The following is a 22,165-nucleotide window of genomic DNA, read 5'->3' on the forward strand; positions in this document are numbered from 1 at the left end:
AACAGCGGAAGTAGGCACCATCTTGCCATGGCGAATGCCTCTCAAGATTCACGGCTCCCCACAAAAATCAACCAAATAGAAACAAAGAGAACAATACAAAGAATCAACAAATCCAAAATCAGGGGTTATTTTTTGTGTGTTTCTATGTTTTGTTTTTGTTTTTTGTTTTTGTTTTTGTCGTTGTTGTTGAAAAAAATTAAACAAGATAGATGAACCCCTAGCCAAACTAAGTAAAGGGTCCAGAAACAGTATCCAAATCAACAAAATCAGAAATGAAAAGGGAGACATGACAACAGAAACCAAGGAAGTTCAAAAAATCATCAGATCCTACTACAATAGCCTATACTTAACAAAACTAGAAAATATAGGTGAAATGGATAAATTTCTAGACAGATACCTGGTACAAAATTTAAATCATGAGCAGGTAAAGTATCTGAACAGACCCATATCCCCTAAGGAAATAGAAGAATTCATTTAAAAACCTCCCAACCTACAAAAAGCCCAGGGCAGATAGCTTTAGTGTTGAATTCTACCAGACCTTCAAATAAGAGCTAATACCAATATTCCTCAAGCTACTCCATAAAATAGAAACAAAAGGTGCTTCACTTTTTAAATACATGAGAAATATAATTTTATATCCATCATATAATTATTTTATTAATGTTTTCATTAATCACAGGACTAAAAAAACTCTATGATAAATAAGGTATTATTTTTTGCTACTATAACAAGCTTGTAGCAAAACAATGAAATTGTATAAATGCTAAAGTACTATTTTCTGAATGTATGTTTTCTACTAGAAATTATAGTCTTTTATTCAACAGAATTATCTGAGTACTTAGTCTTTGCTATATACTCATACACAGAGATTTAATTTATTCTATTTGACAATTCTGTAATATATTAAGGAACTTACACTCATCTCATTATAAATTTTGATCTTCTTTCATACTATATAATTATGAAAAATTAAGAAGCTATATGCATCCATTTCAATTTCTTGACACATTTAAATTTTATTTGATAATAATATATAACATATATATTACTGTAGTATTATATCATATAATATATACAACATATTACTGACTAATACTCACATACTAAGTCTCAAAATGGTTTTTGCATCTTGTTTTAGTACTTGAATATGTAGATGTTCAGATGAAGAAGAAAGTTGGCAGAGATAAGTTTTCTTACCTCTTAATCTAGTCATCTTAAATAAGTAATGAGTAATTAGAATATTTACAATCTTTTATGGAAGACATCTATTTTAGTGCATTGATGTGAATGTTAGTCATAGCATGATAGATAATTAGTTAAGAATTATTTAACTGTTACTAAGTTTAATGCATCTGTGGGTTTCTTTTATCCATTCAATGTGAATACTTTGATGACTTCATGACTTTATCAACTTTCCATTTCTAATTCTCCTTGCACTCTAATTTGGGAGCAACTTTCATTTGTATGTTTAATATAACCTCTGTAACCCTCCTGCTTAACCCTGCCTGCCTCTCATAACCACACCTCTCTGCCCACCTCCTGCTATTTGCCATGCCTCGCTCCTGGTTCCAGTTACATCGGAAGTCCCGCCTCTACAGAGACTAAAGAAGCTGCTGATTGGGCCAGCATGCTGACGAACTTGAGGGAGGGGTTTTGCCTCACCTATTCTACCTGTTGGCTTGTAACAAGGAGATGATTACTAAATCCAAGATGTCTGAGTGATCACACTTGAGTGCTGTCTAATTTTGATCTTTCCACGTGGACTAAGGTAACATTTATGGCTAGCCAATTTCCTCCTGACTCCACATTCCAGAAAACCCTTTCCTATGGTTACTGCTGGCCAGTAACAGATGGCTCCCAAATGTGAGGCTGAATTGGAGCAAAAAAGGAACAGAGATCTCTTAAGGTATAGGCGGTGGAATCGCGCTGGGATGGACAGCCAGAGAGCTGGGTTAAGTTGGCTAGAGTGCCAGGTAAATGGCCGGGGTGCCAGGTAGATGGCCAGTGGGCTAGGATTTGGAAGGCTGACTATTTTCCAGGAAGATGGAGACAGCCTTCCCCCACTCCCCCTCCACCTCGAAAAGCTCTGGGTTAGAGCTAACCGGGCCTCCCAGGAAGTGGAGGAACTATGTGGACAGAAACGGGCCAGGTAGAGGCTATAGTCCCCTGTGGCTTTTCAGGAGAATTCCCTGATTTTTATCTATGTCTTGTTTATGCATATCTATGTTACATATAAGTTTGTCTTGGAGAAAAAAACGGTGCCTGGTGGGCGGGCTGCTGCCCCCTCCCCCAGAGAGCCGGGTCACGTCCAGTTTATAGCTGACCTGGGCCAGCCACAATGGGTCTGCGGGGGAGTGGGTGGCTGTCTCCTTCCTCCACCCAGGGTGTCTTTGGCTCTCGATCACTGCTGGGGGCTCTGTGGGGCAGCCATGGGTGATGCTGCGGCAGGAAGATGCCGGGCCTGTGAAGTGGCCAGGTTTCCCAGTTACAGCAGCGGGTGGCAGACAGGCCCACAGCCGTGGCTGAAAATTTCTGTTCTGTACCCAGAGCAGACGACTATAAAGCTCAAAATCGTGCAGGAAACGGTGGCCCCGCAGTCGTCCTGGCAGCGACCAAACAAGGCCCAGAACCCCAGATCTCGGCAAATTTGGCAGTTCAGTAAGCAGAGCTGCCATGGCCTTGTGCATGCGGTGCACACTCACACAGATATGGCGCCGTTTACCTAAGGTTTCACAACCTCTTAGCGCCATCTAATGCTACAAAAGTAAATTACAAGCTAGTAATTCTCACAGCGGCTTGATTCTTACCTCCAGAGTCACCCTACCTCCAATACACGGTAATATTTTCAGATGTTTCTAATGACCTCAAAAAAAGAGGTATTCTAATGCTTTTTCCACAGATAAATGTTACGTTAGTCCACGTGGGAAAAATAGGAAATATAAAATATAAAATATAAATATATTTATTTATATATTTATACATTTATGGCTAGCCAATTTACTCCTGACTTCATATTCCAGAAAACCCTTTCCTATGGTTACCGCTGGCTGGCAACAAAGCTCCATGATGAGAATAGAAAGTTATTGAACAATCAGTAAAGGTGATAGGAGAAAGAAAGTTTCTGTTGAATGAAAAGATGACACAAATTGTTCAACCATAGTTATTCATAGAACAGTTGACTCATTATCTGTTAGAGAAGGTCATGAGGATAATCGTTATTGGTTACATGGTTTTACCTTGTGTCAGCGCCACATGAGCACACAAGAAATATAAAATATGACAAAATTGTAAGCATAAAAGGATGCATTATCTAGTTTTCAAAAGGAAGTTGCCTCAAATTAAAATTATTTTATGTAAGGAAGTTACTAGATATATTATACCTAATATAGTTTTCTTTAATTATTACATCCAATTATATCAGGGAATAACAATTCTAGGAAGGAGCAGGAAATAATAAGATGTGATTTGATCAAGAGAAATGTATGCATCACAAAACTGTTTTGTGATTAATGCACTCATCACTTTTATGTCATTGTGATAGTTCTTTTAGAAGTGGCTATAAAATCTTTTCCTAGGAGAACATTACTTAAACTACCCAAATCTGTTCACTTAAAACCTGAATAATTTCAAATTGGAAAGTTTATGATTAAATATTTATCCATTCAATCATATTATGTAAAAAAACTGGTTTTAAAACATATCAATTCCTTTTTCCATATATCTTTTAATTATGTGAGAAATGATGAGAAATTGTATTTTGAATATATATGAAACAACACATTTAGATACATACTATGATTATATAAAATGTCATTATGTGTAGGTATCATAACTAGTCTTTAAGACTTCTACAATATCAAAGCTTGCCTCTTGAATTCTTCTGATACCTAGAAGGGGTGAGTGGTTTTCACTTTCAGTTTTCAAAGTACTCCTTGTGTTTTGTCTGTGGACAATGAATGTATCCAGGAAAATGCCACAGATCTGTAACAAAAACATCCCCACAAATGTTTATCTTTGGGTTTATAATCATATAATATTAATTTTTCACATACACTTCACACTTAAATACAATTATGTCTAAAATCTATAAAAACAATTTACTATCAGATTTTCCTATTTTTTCACAGACATAAATCTATATAATGTGCCATTTTGCCTTACTTTCTATTTATACAGTATAATTTGTTCATTTGTGGGGCATGAATAATGTACTTACTAAATTTCTTTGCTAAAATATATTATTTCAAGTACAACAGTTAGTTGATATAAACACTAAAGTCTTTAATGTGTTCTTATATATTGTATATTGCCTCAATGCTAATTATCAGATGTTTACTTTCCGTTTTGAAGTGAAAGTTTTCATGGTTTCTGGATTATGAAATTGAGATTAAGGATACCTAGTGATCTCTGATGAATATATTTTTCATATAAATGTCCTTAATAACTAATGATTTTAGAATATTGTGTTTTCCTTCTGAATTACAAGGATAGATGAATTAATGTATAAGTTGCAAAACAAAAAGACTGGGTTTGATCAATGATTTGCAATTCCATTTTGTTGGTTTAATTTGAATAAAAATTGAAATCTTTAACAAGTAATAAAATTTCCATAGAATATTCACATGGCCCATAAATGTTGTAATAAATATATAACAGAAATTTATTTAAGTCTTGTTTGTTTGTTTAATATTCTTGATGTTCATTGATCACTTAGATTATGATCTCAGCCCAAACAGCAATGTTTTCTACAAGACAATGACCTTTGTAAGTTCTTTAAGGATGTATAATTCTTGCAAACATTTTCAATATTTCTGGTTGAACCATATAAGAATGCATATTTAGCACTATTTAGGAAGTCAGCCATCACCACAGTACAGTGATTTCATATATATGTAGCAAAAAAGAATAACATAGTTGGGTACATAATTAGAATTTCTAAATTTTAGCAAATTCTAAGCTAAATCATCCCACATAGATATTCAGAAAGCTAATTAAGATCTGGAGAAATTTGTAAGAGGGCTTAATATTCTAGCATGGAAATCTGAGTTTGAGTCCCCAGCATCTAAGTAAAGAACAAGATATAGCCACACATGTAAATCTAGCATTGTGGAGGAAAACAGATGGATTAGAAGAGCTCACTGAATATCCAGTCTATCTGCAACAAGGCATCCTTTCTCAACCAAATAAGATAGATGAATGCAGTCAATGTGTCCTGCTCTTCCCTTTGCATATATGCTTCAAATTATGCAAACCTATGTGAATGCAACACAAACATATCAAACACAATATATATAAATGTAAACACATACAATATACACACAAGTGAAAGGAATTTATAACAATGTTAATTAATAAGCCAATTTCACTACTAATTTGATGAATTCTATATGTATTTATTTAATTCAATACTTTTGTTTTAAGCATGATTACTTTATTGAGAAGGCTGAATCTTCCAATTTGATTTTGCTTCCATTGTATGCTAAATCTCTCATTTTGTGCATATGTTATTTTTTGATTACTCTGACTATTTTACCAGTGTTCTATTTTCATCAAATGAGGTTCATTATATGTTTTCTTTCTTAGCTAATTCATGAATTTTATGATAAGTTACTAGATGAATATGATCCTTTGTCGATGTCATGTCTATGGAATTATGATCGACTCTGAATCTTTGAAATGTGTCCAGCCATTTAGAGAAGAAACCAGCTTACCTATATTTTGATGGAATGGCTTTGGGAGAGAAAGACTCCTGGTTCTTTTTTAGTGGAAGGTGATATTAAGCATATAGTCACAAAACCTGAGACTAGTTTAGAATAATTGAAAACGAAGAATGTGGACATGTTCTGATACCAGGTCAAGTGACTACACAATGTTAGCTATGAGATGCTGGTCCAGGACTAGAGGAATGTGCTGCCCACTATGACAAGGTCTTTCAGCCCCACTGTAACTGAGAAGTCATCTGGGTACTCAAAGCCCACATCCCAAGTTATTTTAGGTTTTGTCAAGTTGATATTTAGCTCCAACAATCATGAGAACTTTACAAGTTTGTTGTGAGCACTAAATCTGTAAAGAACTGTGTACAGTACACAGCCAATTATTCTTCCTCTATAAGTGGTTGTTAAATACCATATTAATAAAGTAAAATGGGAATGTAAAAACCCAATTAGACAATAATAATTAAAAATAAATAGATTTTTCTTTATTATCATATAATTAGTAAATATATCTTGCTTTAATTATTGTTGGCCCTGTAAAATAATTATCAAATAAAAAAATAAGTTTATTTGGCTTCCAGTTTTCATCTGCACAACTATAGCTAACCCCTGTACCACAGTGCTCTGTACTCAAATACTACCCAGAGAGAGTTGGTCTCCCAGGAGTACTGTCACACCCAAGATCACAGTTCAAAGGTGAGACCAACACTGTTGCTCTAATAGTTGGCGAAAGAGGGACACACCAGGTGACCACAGGGCACAGAAACCACAGAGCAGCTGGGGTCAGGAACCTTCTGGTTTCTATCTGTACCCTGGAGTTACTAGGTATGACAGCTCAACTTAAAGGGCCAGTAAATATCTTCAACAAAATTATAGAAGAAATCTTCCCTAAGCTAAAGAAAGAGATGCCTGTAAACATACAAATACAAGAAGCCTATAGAACCTTAATAGATTGGACCAGAAAAGAAATTGTTCTCATAACATAATAGTCAGAATATCAAATACACAAAACAAAGAAAGAATAGTAAAAGAAGTAAGGGAAAAAAGTCAAGTAATATATAAAGGCAGACCTATCTGAATTAAAACAGACTGTTCAACAGAGATTCTAAAAGCTTGAAGGTCCTGGACAGATGTCATACAGACACTAATAGAACACAAATGTCATCCCAGGCTACAATTCCCAAGCAAAACTCTCAATTACCACAAATGGAGAAACAAAGGTATTCCATGACAAAACCAAATTTAAAAAATATCTTTCCACAAATCCAGCCCTACAAAGAATAATAGATGGAATATGACAACACAAGGAGGGAAACTATGTCAGAGACAAAGCATGAAAGTAATCTTCTTTCAACAAACCCAAAAGAAGATAGCCTAGCCACACAACATAATTCTACTTCTAACACCAAAATAACAAGAAACAACAATCACTTAATATCTCTTAATATCAATGGAATCAATTCCTCAATGAAAAGGCATATACTAACAGACTGGACACATAAACAGGACCTAGCATTTTGCTACATAGAGGAAATACACTTGAGTGGCAGACCCTACCTCAGAGTAAATGTTTGGAAAAAAACCTTCCAAGCAAATGGTCCCAGGGAACAAGCTCAAGTAGCCAATCTAATGTTGAATAAAGTAGACTTTCAAGCAAAGGTTATCAAAACCTTTAAAGATGGACACTTCATACTCATCAATGGGAAAATCTACCAACATGAACTCTTAATTCTAAACAACTATGATCCAAATGCAAGAGCACTCACACTCATAAAAGCACGCCATAATCAAAGGACAGATCATTGAAACAAAAACTAAACAGAGACATAGTGAATCTAACTGAAGTTATGAGCCAAAGGGATTTAACTGACATCTATAGAACACTTCATCCCAAAACAAAGGAATATACTGTCTTCTCAGCAGCTCATGTTGCCTTCTCTAAAATTGACCATAAAATCAATCACAAAACAGGCCTCACCAGATACAAGAAGATTGAAATAATTCCATGTACCCTATCAGATCACCATGGACTAAGTCTGGTCTTCAATAACAACAACAACAGCCGAAAGCCCACAGACACATGGAAGCTGAATCCCTATCTGTTCAATGATAACATGGTCAGGGAAGAAATGAAGAACAAAATTAAACACTTTTAAGAACTTAATGAAAACAAAGGCACAACACATCTAAACTTATGGGACCCAGTGCTGAGAGGAAAACTCATCTTTGTGTATCTCCAAAAAGGTATTGAAGAGCGAATACACTACCAGCTTGATGGCACATCTGAAAGCTCTAGAACAAAAAGAAGCAAACACACCTAAGAGGAGTATATGGCAAGAAATAAACTCAGAGCTGAGAGCAACCAAGTAGAAACAAAGAAATCTATACAAATAATAATAATAATAATAATAATAATAATAATAATAATAATAATAATAAACAGGAACTGGTTCTTTGAGAAAATAAATAAGTTATATAAACCTGTAGCCATAATAACCAAATTAACAAAATTGGAAATGAATAGGGAGACTTAATAAGAGAAATCTCAAGGAAATTAAAAAATTTATCAGATCCTACTACAAAAACCTATGCTCCACAAAACTGGATGAAATGGAAAATTTTCAAGACAGATACTAGGTACCAAAGTTAAGTCAGGATCACATAAACTATTTAAACAGGCCCATAAATCCTAAAGACATAGAAGCAGTCTTTAAAAGTCTCCCAATCAATAAATCCCCAGAACCAGATGGTTTTAGTGGAGAATTTTATAAGACATTCAAAGGAGAAATAGGAACAATAGTCTTCAAACTATTCCACAAAATAGAAACAAAGGAACACTATCCAATTTGTACTTTGAAGCCACAATTAATTTTATACCAAAACCACACAAAGACCCAAGAAAGCAAGAGAACTTCACATCAAGTTCCCTTATGAATATCAATGCAACAATACTCAATAAAATTTTGCAAAGTGAATCCAAAAGCACATCAAAACCATCATTTACTATGATCGCATAGGCTTCATCCTAGGGATGCAGGCATAGTTCAATATAAGGAAATCCTTCAAGGTAATCCAGTATACCAACAAGGTAAAAAAAAATCCACATGATCATCTCATTGGATGCTGAAAAAGCATTTGAGAAAATCCAATACCCCTTCATAATAAAAGTCTTGGAAAGATCAGGAATTCAAGCAATATACAGCAAACCAGTAGCCAACATCAAACTAAATAGAGAGAAACTTCAAGCAATCCAACTAAAATCAGGAACTAGAAAAGGCTGCCCACTCACTCCCTACCTATTCAATATTGTACTTGAAGTCCTAGCCAGAGAAACTAGACAACAAAAGGAGATCAAAGGGATAAGAATTGGAAAGGAAGAAGTCAAATTATCACTCTGTGCAGATGATGTGATAGTATACTTAAGTGACCCCAAAAATTCCACCAGAGAAATATTAAACCTGATAAACAACTTCGGCAAAGTAAATGGATATGAAATTAACTCAAGCAAGTCAGTGGTTTTCCTCTACACAAAGGATAAACAGGCTGAGAAAGAAATTAGGGAAACAACACCCTTCACAATAGTCACAAATAATATAAAATACCTTGGTGTAACCCTAACTAAGCAAGTAAAAGATCTGTTTGACAAAAACTTCAAGTCTCTGAAGAAGGAAATTGAAGATCTCAGAAGATGGAAAGATCTCCCATGCTCATGGATTGGCAGGATTAATATAATTGAAATGGCCATCTTGCAGAAAGCAATCTACAGATTCAATGAAATCCCCATCAAAATTCCAACTCATTTTTTTATAGAGTTCGAAAGAGAAATTTACAAATTTACAAATTTACAAATTTACCAGGTTGTGGAGAATGAGCAATCTTTCATTGCTGGTGGGACTGCAAACTAGTACAACCACTCTGGAAATCACTTTGTAAGTTCCTCAGAAAATTGGACATATTACTACCTGAGGACTCAGTTAAACCACTCCTTGGCATATACCCAGAAGATGCTCTAACATGTAATAAGGACACATGCTCCACTATGTTCATAACAGCCTTATTTATAATAGCCAGAATCTAGAAAGAATCCAGATGTCCCTCAAGAGAGGAATGGATAGAGAAAATGTGGTACATTTACTTGATGGTTTTCAGCTATTTAAAACAATGAATTTATCAAATTTTTAGGGAAATGGATGAATCTGGAGAATATCATCCTGAGTTAGGTAACCCAATCACAAAAGAACACACATGGTATGCATTCTCTGATAAGTGGTTATTAGCTTAGAAGCTCAGGATACCCAAGGTAAAATCCCCAAACCACATGAAACTCAAGAAGTAGGAACACCAAAGTGTGGATAGTTCAATCCTTCTTAGAATTGGGAACAAAATACCCATGGAAGAAGTTGTGGAGACAAAGTATGGAGCAGAGACTGAAGGAAGGACAAACCAGAGACTGCTCTACCTGGGAATCCTTCCCATATACAATCACCAAAGCCAGGCTTTATTGTAGATGTCAGGTAGTACTGGCTGACAGGAGCCTAATATAGCTGTCTCCTAAAAGGCTTTGACAGTGCCCAACTAATACAGAAGTAGAGCCTCATAGCCATCCATTGGTCTGAGTGCAGGGTCTCCAATGAAGGAGCTAAAGAAAAGACCCAAGGAGCTAAATAGGTTTGCAGCCACGTAGGATGAAAAACATGAACTATCCAGTATCTTCATAGCTCCCAGGGACTATCCCATCAACCAAAGAATATACATGGTGGGACTCATGTCTCCACCTGCATATGTAGCAGAGGATGGCTTCGTTGGCCATCAATGGGAAGAGTGGCCCTTGGTTCTGTGAAGGCTCTATGTCCCAGTGTAGGGGAATGGTAGGGCCAGGAAATGTCAGGTAGTGGGTTGGTGGGTTGGTGAGCAAGTGGACCTGGGAGGGAGTAAGTTTTTTTTTTTTTTTTTTTTTTAGGAGAAACCGGAAAGGGGATATCATTTGAAATGCAAATAAAGAAAATATCTAATAAAAAAAGAGAAAGTGGAACAGTATTCCATTGCTGGTGGGATTGCAAGCTGGAACAAACACTTTGCAAAATCAGCCTGTCAGTCCCTCATAAAATTGGACATATTACTACCTGACAACCCAGCTATACCACTACTCTTCCCAAAAGATAATCTAAAATACAACAAGGACACATGCTTCACTCTGTTAACAGCAGACTTATTTATAATAGCCAGAAGCTGGAAAGAATCCAGATGTCCTTCAATAGAGGAATGGATACAGAAAACGTGGTACATTTACATAATGTACCATTACATTGTGCTTTTAAGCACAATGACTTCATGAAATTCCTTAGACAAATGTATGGAACTAGAAAATGTCATCCTGAATGAGATAACCCTGTCACAAAAGAACACTCATGGTATCTACTCACTAATAAATAGATATTAACCCCAAAGCTCAGAATATCCATGATTCAATTCACAGACCATATGAACTTAAAGAAGAAGGAATAGCAAGTATGGATGAATACCAAAGTCTTACTTACAAACGGGACCAAAATGCTCACAGGAAGTAAAGTGTGTGATGGAATTGGGAGGAAGAAAGGCAGTAGAGAGGTACTTAAGGGGGGCAGGATAAGGTATGGTAGGAGATGGGGAAAATATACAGGGGGTCAGTAAATTGAACAGAGGTGTGTATCAATGGGGGATGGGGAACTGGGTGTAGTCACCAGAAAATCTCAGATGCCAGGAAAGCAAGAGGCTCCAGGAAAGCAAGAGGCTCCCAGGACTCAACTGGGATGTGATCAACTGAAATGCCAAACAAAGGGGAGGGAGAATCTGTAGAGAACTTATCTAGAGCTTAAGCAAAGCCCTTGGTTGGGGGATGGGGCCACTCACTCATATTCAATATTTTAATACAAATTGCTACTGTCTGAAGGAAATATGTGTGTAGTGTCCGACCAGCAGATCTACAAGGGTCGTGGGTAACTTCGAACTGGAGATTGGACCAGACCTTTGGGATAAATGGGTTGAGAAACAAAGAGACAGACGCCAAGAAAATGTATCAAAGCGTGCTTTACTTGGGGTGAAATGAGTTTTTATAGCAGGTGGCAAAAATGAAAGCACAACATTCAAAGTTAACACATGCATAACATAAACACAGTAGCAGACGAAATACATCTCAGGTGGTCTGTTTAAGCAGGCAGTCTGTTTATGGTGCAAGGACTTCAAACAGTAGGCTTAGAAGTTAGCTGTGAGTCCATCTTTGATTTCTGGAGAAGCCTCAGTGGTTGTGGGCTAATGTCTTGCACCACAGGTGGCCGGATTCAGCCCTGGAATGTCAGTTCCCTTTGCTCAGGCAGAAGAACGCTGTTAGTTCATTGCAGCGTTAGGGCAGAACAAAGGTAGTCAACACATGTGGACAAAGTGTGGAGCAGAGACTGAAAGAAAGGACATCCAGGGACTTCCCTACCTGTGAATCTATCCCATAGAGACACCAAACCAAGCATCTACAGCAGATGCCACAAAGTGAATGCTGACAGGAGCCTGATATAGCTGTCTCCTTAGAGGCTCTGCCAGAGCCTACATAATACAGATGTGGATGCTCAAAGCTAACCATTGGTCTGATCATGGAAACCCCAATGGAGGAGTTAGGGAAAGGACTGAAGGAGCTGAAGGTGTTTGTAACCCCATAGGAAGATCAACAATATCAACCAACCAGACTTCCCAGAGCTCCCAGGGACTAAACCACCAACCAAAGAGTACACATGGAGGGACTCATGGCTCCAGCTGCATATGTAGCAGAGGATGGCCTAGTTGCTCATCTATGAGAGGAGAGACCCTTGGTCCTGAGAAGGCTCAATACCTCATTGTAGGGGAATTCCAGGGCAGTGAGGTGGGAGTGGGTGGGTTGGGGAGCACACTCATAGAAGCAGGTTGAGGGGTGACTGGTATGGGTTTTGCAGATGGGAAGCTGGGAAAAGGGATAACATTTGAAATGTAAATAAATAAAATGTCCAATAAAAATTTGAGAAAAAAAAATTATTTTGGCTTCAATTTCCATAGATTTTCTTTCATGATACATCAACATTATTGCTTTCAGACCTCTGATGAGCCTATGCATTATGGCAAGAGCATGCCATGAAGCTTAAGAAAGTAAAACTTTCTAAAATTCCATGAAAAATGAAGGTACAATGTAAACAAATTTACATTGTGAAAGCAGTGCTAAAATTAAAGTTTGTAGCACTAAATGCCTTCATAAAGAAATTTGGACAGTTCTCAGTAGCAATTTAAAAGTACACCTGAAAGCCCTAGAACAAACGAGCAGGCGAGAACTGAACCTTCCCCCAGTGCATTTTGAAGCAGACTTGCAGCTTGATTGATCTTCTTGTGGGTCTCCTAACAATTGGAGCAGTGTGTGTCTTTTGTTTTTGTTGCCTGCAGTGGAATCTTTTTACCCTAACTGGACTATCTGGTTTGGCCTTAATGTGAGAGGATCTACTTAGTCCTGCTTCAACTGGATGTTCCAGGTTGGGGTGCTTCTGCTTCTCTGAGGATGGATTTGTAAGGATGGGCCTGGGAGCAGAGGAGGAAGGGGGCTATGATCAGGATGTAATATGAATACAAAAATTACAGAGGGGGGGGAAAGAGGAGAAATTGCATCCACACAATAATTTTTCTTTATTTAATTTACATACCAATATCTGCTCCCTTCTCTTCCCATAACCCTCTCTAGACTCCTCTCTGAGTTTGCTACTCCCCTTTTCCTTTGAGGAGGAGGACGGCCCCTGGGTATCACCCTTCCCCACACACCTGGCACTCCAAGTGCCTTCAGGACTAGGCACATCCTTTACCAGTGAGTCCAGACAGTGTGCTCCCCCCCCCCCCGTTAGGTGAATAGGATCCATAGGCAGGAAACAGAATCAAGGACAGTGCCCTCACCCTATCCCACTTCAAGTTCCAGTTGTTGTGGGATCTGCATGAAGACCAAGCTGCTCATCTGCTGCATATGTGCAGGGGGATGGGTCCAGCCCATGCTTGCTCTTTGGTTGGTGGTTCAGCCTCTGAGAGCCCCAATGGTTCAGGTTAGTTGATTCTGTTGGTCTTCCTGTGGAGTCTCTGTCCTCTCTGGTCCCTCGATCCTTCCCACAACTCTTCTACAAGACTCCTGAACTCCAACTAATGCTTGGCTATGACTATTTGCATCTCTCCCTATTGGCTGCTGGGTGGTGCCTCTCAGAAGTTAACTGTTCTAGGCTCCAATCTGCAAGCATAACAGAGTATCATTAGTGTCACAGACTGGTTCTTGTCAGTGGCATGGGTCTCAATTTGAGGCACTCATTGGTTGGCTACTTCTTTGATCTCTACCTTTGTCCCTTCATTTCTTGTAGGTATGGTACATGTTGGGTAACAAAGTTTTATGTATGTGGGGGGTATTGTCCTTATCCTTCCACTGTGATTCCTGCCTGGCTAGAGGAAGTGGCCACTTCAAGACTCATAACCTCATTGCCAGTAGTCCCAGCTAGAGCCATCCCCATAGATACCCTGGTACAACCCTGACCCTGGTCTCTGACATGACCTTTAGATACCCCTCTAATGATTTCCATTCTCTCTTCCATGCTCTCCTTACACCTGATCCTCCTAACCCTAAACACCTCCCCATCCCCTGTCCCACTCATTTCATTTCCCTCCCTCCATCCACCTCCAGTATCTATTTTATTTCCCCTTCTGAGAAAGATTCAAGCATCCTCCATTGGGTCCTTCTTGTTATTTGGCTTTTTGGGGGATCTGTGAATTATAGCATGGTTATCCTTTATTCATGGCTAATATCTACTTCTACATGTATATATACCATACACGTACTTTTGGGCCTCATACAGGATGATATTGCCTAATTCCATGCATTGGCCTGTAAAATTCATAATTTCCTTGTTTTTAATAACTGAGTAGTATTTCTTTGTGTATATGAAGCATAATTTCTGTATCCATTCGTCAGTTGTGGGACATCTAGAGTTTCTCTGGTTTCTCAGTATTTCAAATAAAGCTGATATGAACATAATTGAGCTAGTGTTTTTGGTGGAAGGTGAAGCATCTTTTGGGGATATGCCCTGGAGATCACTAACTGCATCTTGAGGTGGAAACATTTCTAATTTTCTGAGAAATAGCCTAATTGATTTCCATAGAGGTTACAGAAGCTTTCACTCCCACCATAAATGGAGGAGTGTTCCCCTGGTTCCACATCCTAGCTATCATGGGCTGCCACTTGAGATTATAATAAAATTTAAAGGTGTATATGCATTAGTCTTCTCACTAGGTTACACTGTTTACACTTTCTACTAGTTACCAATAGTACAAGCTGTATACCAAACTTTTGAAATATGGATTTATGGAGAAAATTAACCTTAAAGCATATAGATTATTAAATTGCCCAATGAAATTGTCTCTATTTTTAAATTCTTTCCAGTTACCGTTGGTTAAAAATTTTTCCACTTTACTGTGACAGTCTCCTAACAATACTCCATACCAACATTATCAAACATGGTATTAACATTGCTAACACAATTGTAATTGATGCAATCTCAGTATTAAAACCTGTCTGCTTATTTTTTCACAACATCTGTTATCAGTTTATATCACTTTTTTTCTAGAAATCTTTGGCTTCCCATCAAGGAGAAGTAAATATAGTTCTTAAGTAGATTATTCTCTGGTTTGGAACTTCAAATAGGACTCTAAGAAGAATCTCATAGCAATTACATAGTCAAACCCCTTTGTAGTAGTGTTACTCAAAGGTTAACATCAGCCATACATGTACATGTAAAACATGAATATGTATCATTACTTGAAATTAGATCACTACATATGCACATTCTCATTTATACCCATTGCTTCAAGGGCTGTTGAGATAGATTGTAGTGGAGAAATGTACTTGCCATCAAGCAAAATGATGTTTTATTCCATGCCCAGATCCACATTGTAGAAAGACATTGACAGCTCCTTCAGGATAACTTCTGATCTGTATATGTGTTCTATGCCACACACATGTACACACACACACAAACACACACAAATACTTATAAATGTGATAGTAATAAAATGTTTCCCCATGATTTTAAGGTATAAATAAAGGAGAAGAAAAACTAATGAATATTTCTCAATTAGTAAGAATAGTTGAATATAATATAATCTGTCTAGTTGACTGACATATTAATCATGTAGAGGATTTCTCTGAGTGTGTAATGGATCTTAGTAAGACAAGAGGTTGTCTCTAATGCTTCTGAGCGTAAAAATAATAAGGAATTATGTTTAACATGAAGTTTTTCATTATAAATATCTTCTAGCCTCTCAAACTTAAGAGTGCTCCTATGCCCATATGTTATGCTAAAAATTAATAGATACTATTTCATCACTGCTGCTGCAATTTATAAGGTCTCCTTAAAAGCTGCAGCACAGGAGCTAAAAATATACTGTGTTTATTGACCTTTTTCATGTTATGTTGCTTTAGTCTCATGTGCTTTGAATGAACAGTGATATTTCTTTCAGAAACTGGAGAGCACAGCTCTGGATTTGATAAGCAACAAAAATAGCAGCATTGAGAAAAGTGTGTAAGTTCACAGAAATAAAGTCATTTTTTTTGCAATTTAATGTTTCCTTGCTCTTTTAAAACTATTACTGGTTAATTTTGCAAGATGTTGGTTCTGCTAATATTACTAGTAGGTTACTCTATCATTCTTCTGATTGTCTAGTCATATAGAACTACATTTGTAGTATAGATAGGTATAGATAAAAATATAGACAGGGATATGGATACACATTACACAGTTTTGGAAATATAATCTTTCTCTGTAGCCCAATATGACCTGGAAATTACTCTGTAGTACAGATTATCCTCAGACTTTTAGTGAAAATTCTGCTTCACGTTCCTGAGTGTTAAGATGAAAGACCTGAGCTGCCATTTCTGGTAGTTACTAACATTTCTTTGCTAAGCCATACACACAGAGGAAGTGAAGCCATCAATCATAATCACAAGTTTTAGCTAAAAAAGAAAAAACCTCCCCCCAAAACAAAACAAAACAAAACAAAAAACAATACATCACTGTCCTGTAGAATCCATTGTATTGTGCTTTAGGCAACATCTTAATTATAGTATTCCCTGTAAAATATAATTCTGAAATTTATATGAATTAGATAACAGGTAAATAATATACATAAGAAACATAAGCACAAGAAGGAGGATCTAGAATCTAAACAAGTTTTAGGGAAAGATGCTTTCATTTATAAATTCTCCTAACATAAAATGTAGTTCAGTGTTCCCTTCAGTGGTAGGATTGTGGCTTATTTAATCTTGTCTAAGTCTTGAAATCTCAGTTTCAGAAATAAGTTATTTATTTAGAAGTTGCTGGAAATGGGGAACCTTATATCTCCAAATATTACAGGCTATTGCCAAAGCTATTCATTTCCTCCAGAATTTGATAGGATGACCCACCTGATTGCTAAAAACACTATATGGCAGAGTCATAGAACAAGATAAATCAACCCACTGCTAAGTTAGAAAATAACTTTTGACTAGCTAGAAGGTGCTGTAAATGATTAAAGAAGAAGGAAAATATTCATCAGTTTTACCCAAATCTGAGCGCTGCAAGCTACAATATTGAACAGCCTAGCAAGATAGGCCCATCAGTGCAGTAGTGATACAGATCTCACAGAAGTACCTATCCACTTTCTTATTGGGTTGTAGATCGAATCCACAAGAAAAAAGAAACAAAATAAAAAACAAAAACAAACACACAAAAAATTTCCTGTTACTTGGCAACAATACCAGGGTCAAGTTCCTATGGACTGATAATAGGTCTTAGGGGAAACCTACTACTAATACTTTACTAATTGAAAATACTATCAGACAGAGTTCTAATGACTTATCATTATACATACATGTCTTAGTTAGGGTTTAGTACTATAAACAAACCCCATGATGAAGGCAACTATTATTTATTTTTATTTCTTTTTTATTGGATATTTATTTATTTGCATTTCAAATATTATCCCCTTTCCTCATTTCCACTCCTGCTTCTTGGACTTGGCATTCCCATATACTAAGGCATAGAGCCTTCACAGGACCAAGGGCCTATCCTCCCATTGATGTCCCACAAGGCCATCCTCTACTACATATGTGACTAGAGCCATGGTTCTCTCCATGTGTACTCTTTGGTTCGTGGCTTAGTCCCTGGAAGCTCTGGGGATAGTGGTTGGTTCATATTACTGTTCCTCCTATGAGGTTGCAAACCCCTTCAGCTCCTTGGGTCCTTTCTTTAAATCTTCCATTGGGGACCCTGTGCTCAGTCCAATAATTGGCTGTGAGAATCCAAATCTGTACTTATCAGACACAAGCAGAGCCTCTCAAGAGGCAGCTATATCAGGCTCCTGTCAGCAAGGACTTCTTCATATCTATAGTAGTGTCTGTTTGGTAACTGTATATGGAATTCATCCCCAGGTGGTGCAGTCTCTGGATGGCCTTTCCTTTAGTCTCTGCTCCACACTTTGACTCCGTATCTCCTCCTATGGGTATTTTGTTTCCCCTTCTAACAAGGACAAAAGTATCCACACTTTGGTCTTCCTTATTCTTGAGCTTCATGTGGTCTATGAATTGTATCTTGGGTATTCTGAGCTTCTAGGCTAATATCCACTTATCACTGAGTGCATACCATGTGTGTTCTTTTGTGATCGGATAATCTCACTCAGGATATTTTCTAGTTCCATTCATTTGTCTAACAATTTCAGGAATTCATTATTTTCATAGCTGAGTAAATGTACCACATTTTCTTTACCCATTCTTCTATTGAGGGACATCTGGGTTTTGACCAGCTTCTGGCTATTATAAATAAGGCTTCTATGAACACAGTGAGCATGTGATCTTACTACATGTTGGAATATTTTCTACATATATGTCCAGGAGTGGTATAGCTTGGTTCTCAGGTAATACTACTTCCAATTTTCTGAGGAATCACCAAACTGAGTTCCAGAGTACCAGCATGCAATCCCACCAATGGACTAGTGTTCCTCTTTCTCCACATCCTCATTAGTATCTGCTGTCACCTGAGTTTTTTATTTTAGCCATTCTGACTGGTATGAGGTGGAATCTCAGGGTTGTTTTAATTTGTATTTCCCTGATGACTAAGGATGTTGAAAATTTCTTTAAGTTATTCTCAGCAATTTGATATTCCTCAGTTGTGAATTCTTTGTTTAGTTCTGTACCCCATTTTTAATAGGGTTATTTGGTTTTGTGGAACCTAACTTCTTGAGTTCTTTGTATATATTGGATACTAGTAAGGTTGGTAAAAATCTTTTCCAATCCATTGGTTGACATTTTGTCCTATTGACAGTGTCTTTTGCCTTACAGAAGTTTTACAGTTGTATGAAGTTCCATTTGTCCATTCTTAATCTTAGAGCATAAGCTACTGGTGTTCTGTCCAGGAAATTTTCCCCTGTGCCCATGAGCTAGAGGCTCTTTCCCACTTTCTTTTCTATTACTTTCAGTGTATCTGGTTTTATGTGGTGGTTCTTGATCCACTTGGACTTGAACTTTCTACAAGGAGATAAGAACTGGTTGATTTGCATTCTTCTACATGCTAACTGCCAGTTGAGCCAGCACCATTTGTTGAAAATGCTTTTTTCCTCTGAATAGTGTTAGCTCCTTTGTGAAAGATCAAGTGACCATAGGTATGTGGGTTCATTTCTAGGTCTTCAATTCTATTCCATTGATCTACCTGCCTGTCACTGTACCAATTTCATGCAGTTGTTGTTTTTTTTTTTTTTTTTTTTCACAATTGCTCTACAGTACAGCTTGAGATCAGGGATGGTGATTCTGTCAGAAGTTCTTTTTTGTTGAGAATAGTTTTTGCTGTCCTGGGTTTTTTGTTCTTCCAGATGAATTTGCAAATATCTCTTTCTAGCTCTATGAAGAGTTGGAATTTTAATGGGAATTGTATTGAATCTGTAGATTGCTTTCAGCAAGATGGCTGTTTTTTCACTATATTAACCCTGCCAATAAATGAGTATTGAAGATCTTTCTATCTTCTACTCAAAGAACAAACAGGCTGAGAAACAAATTAGGGAAACTACAACCTTCACAATAGTCACAAATAATATAATACCCTTGTCTGACCTTAAGTAAGCAAGTGAATACATTGTATGAAAAGAACTTCAAGTCTCTGAAAAAAAAAAGGGTACTCTTATAAAGAACAATATTTAACTGGAACTAGCTTACAGGTTCAGATGTTCAATCCATTATCACCAAGGCAGAAGTAGGGCAACATCAAGGCAGGCATGGTACAAGAGGAGCAGAGAGGTTTACATTTTGATCTAAAGGCTTCTCAGAGAAACCTCTCTTTCCCATGGATAGAAGAAGAATCTCAAAGTCCACCCAACAGTGATGCACATCCTTCAAAAAGGCCACACTCCTACTCCAAAAAAGCCACACCTCCTAATAGTGTCACTCCCTGAGCCAAGGTTATTCAAACCACCACAACACTCATAGATTAATGACTTCACAACCCTAGTTAGTGGTGTTTCTTTTTCAGTAAATGACATTTGGCACAGATACCCCAAACTGGTCAAGGTACAGAGAATAAGAGATTAGGGATTCCCAGGCTCATATGAGATACCCATATTACACCCTTTTCTCAATGTTAAGGGATAATTTCAAGGGAAGCGACAGAAAGTGTGTAAAAGCCAGATGTGTTGAAAGATTACAAGAAAATAGTGTTTTCTAGATATAATATGGCAGCTACAAATGTAGCTAGACTGGTTATAATAGCAGAAACTGAAACTGAAACCAGTAAAAAATCCAGCATAGAGAGGGGAGGTGAACACAAATGCCTATGAATTGTTGAGGCATTATTGGCAAATGATAGATTCTAGGAGAGGGAAAGTTGGTTTCCTTAAAGATTGTGAACCTTGATATGTCAACCATGTTCCAAATGGGTGGCCTCACTCACAGGAATGTATATGTAGCATACAAATTGAACTAATTTCTTTTTTATTATTATTATTTTAAAAAGAGAAGACAAATTTGGATGAGTGCACAGGTGAGTGTATTTGACAGAAGTTGTGTGACAAGGGTAAATGTGATAAAAAGATAATATATGAGAGGCACAAAGGGTTGCAAGTATTTTTATAAATAATATTTAGATAAAAATATATTCTGTTTCTATAAAAACAATTTCTTGAAATCTGTTACATTGTTACAAAATGGAATTTGTGTTAACCTGAATATGTGTTTCCAGATCACTGGTAACACACATTTGGCTCTAGAGAAAACTATTATATGTTGCCAGTGATAAAAAAGATGAAATCTAAGATAATGTGACTAGGACTACTGAAAATTAGTTGAACTGTGGTTAGAGAGATGACTATTATTACCATACTTTATCAGGTAAAGGTGCTTGTACTGAAGCTAGATAACCTGAATTTGGTTACTGAGTGCCACATTTTGGCTCACATAGGTGAGCCAATTTCCACCTATTATCCACTGATCATCAACTGTGTGACAACACACATGTATGTCTTCCCCAAATGTGCATTCATATGCATAATAAAAAACAAATAAATGGTAAATGTACTAATTTTTAAATGGATATTAATAAACTGATACAATAACATTATTTAGCACACACATACACACACACATATACACATACATACCAGGCTACTATATATATATATATATATATATATATATATATATATATGTGGTTTAGCACTATTCAAATTATGTCTCTAAAACTTGCAACTTCCATAATATAAGGGAAGAAATTTTCTGGGAACTGTACTCCTTTCAAAGTCCCTTTTAATCCAAAATTTTCTTGTAGCATCAAAATCTACTGCTAGACAAGGCTCTCTAACACACCCTGGATAAGAGGATCAGAGGTAAGGAAGACATAACATCTGTACTAACACTGGTAGTAACTGGGACCAGTGGGATCCAGGCACACGGGAACTCCTCCAGCCCAGTGGCACTGGTTGCTTCCAGTCTGTCTTGACTGGTGCCCTGAGCAGAACTTGGGTGCAAATTTTGCAGCCAGTACCAAAATACCCAGAGGAAGCTCCACTCTCAGGAGCTCTAAAGGGCCCAGGACCAACCACAGGATCACAGGATCACAGAGACAGCTCAACTCTGAGGAGTTCTGATACAACCAGAATCACAGTAAGGACAGGCTCCAGTCAGATTTAACCAGGGCATGTAGCACTAGAGATAAACAGATGGCAGGAGGCAACTGTTAAGAACAGAAGCAACAGAAATTAAGTTTACTTGGCATGATCAGAACCCAATTCTCCCACGATAGCAAGTCCTGGACACACCATCACACTGGAAAAGCATGATTCACATCTAAAATCACTTCTCACAATGATGATACAGGACTTTAAGAAGGACATAAATAACTCGCTCAAAGAAATACAGGAGAACA

This window comes from Mastomys coucha, chromosome X, assembly GCF_008632895.1.
Source record: "Mastomys coucha isolate ucsf_1 chromosome X, UCSF_Mcou_1, whole genome shotgun sequence".
NCBI lineage: Eukaryota > Metazoa > Chordata > Mammalia > Rodentia > Muridae > Mastomys > Mastomys coucha.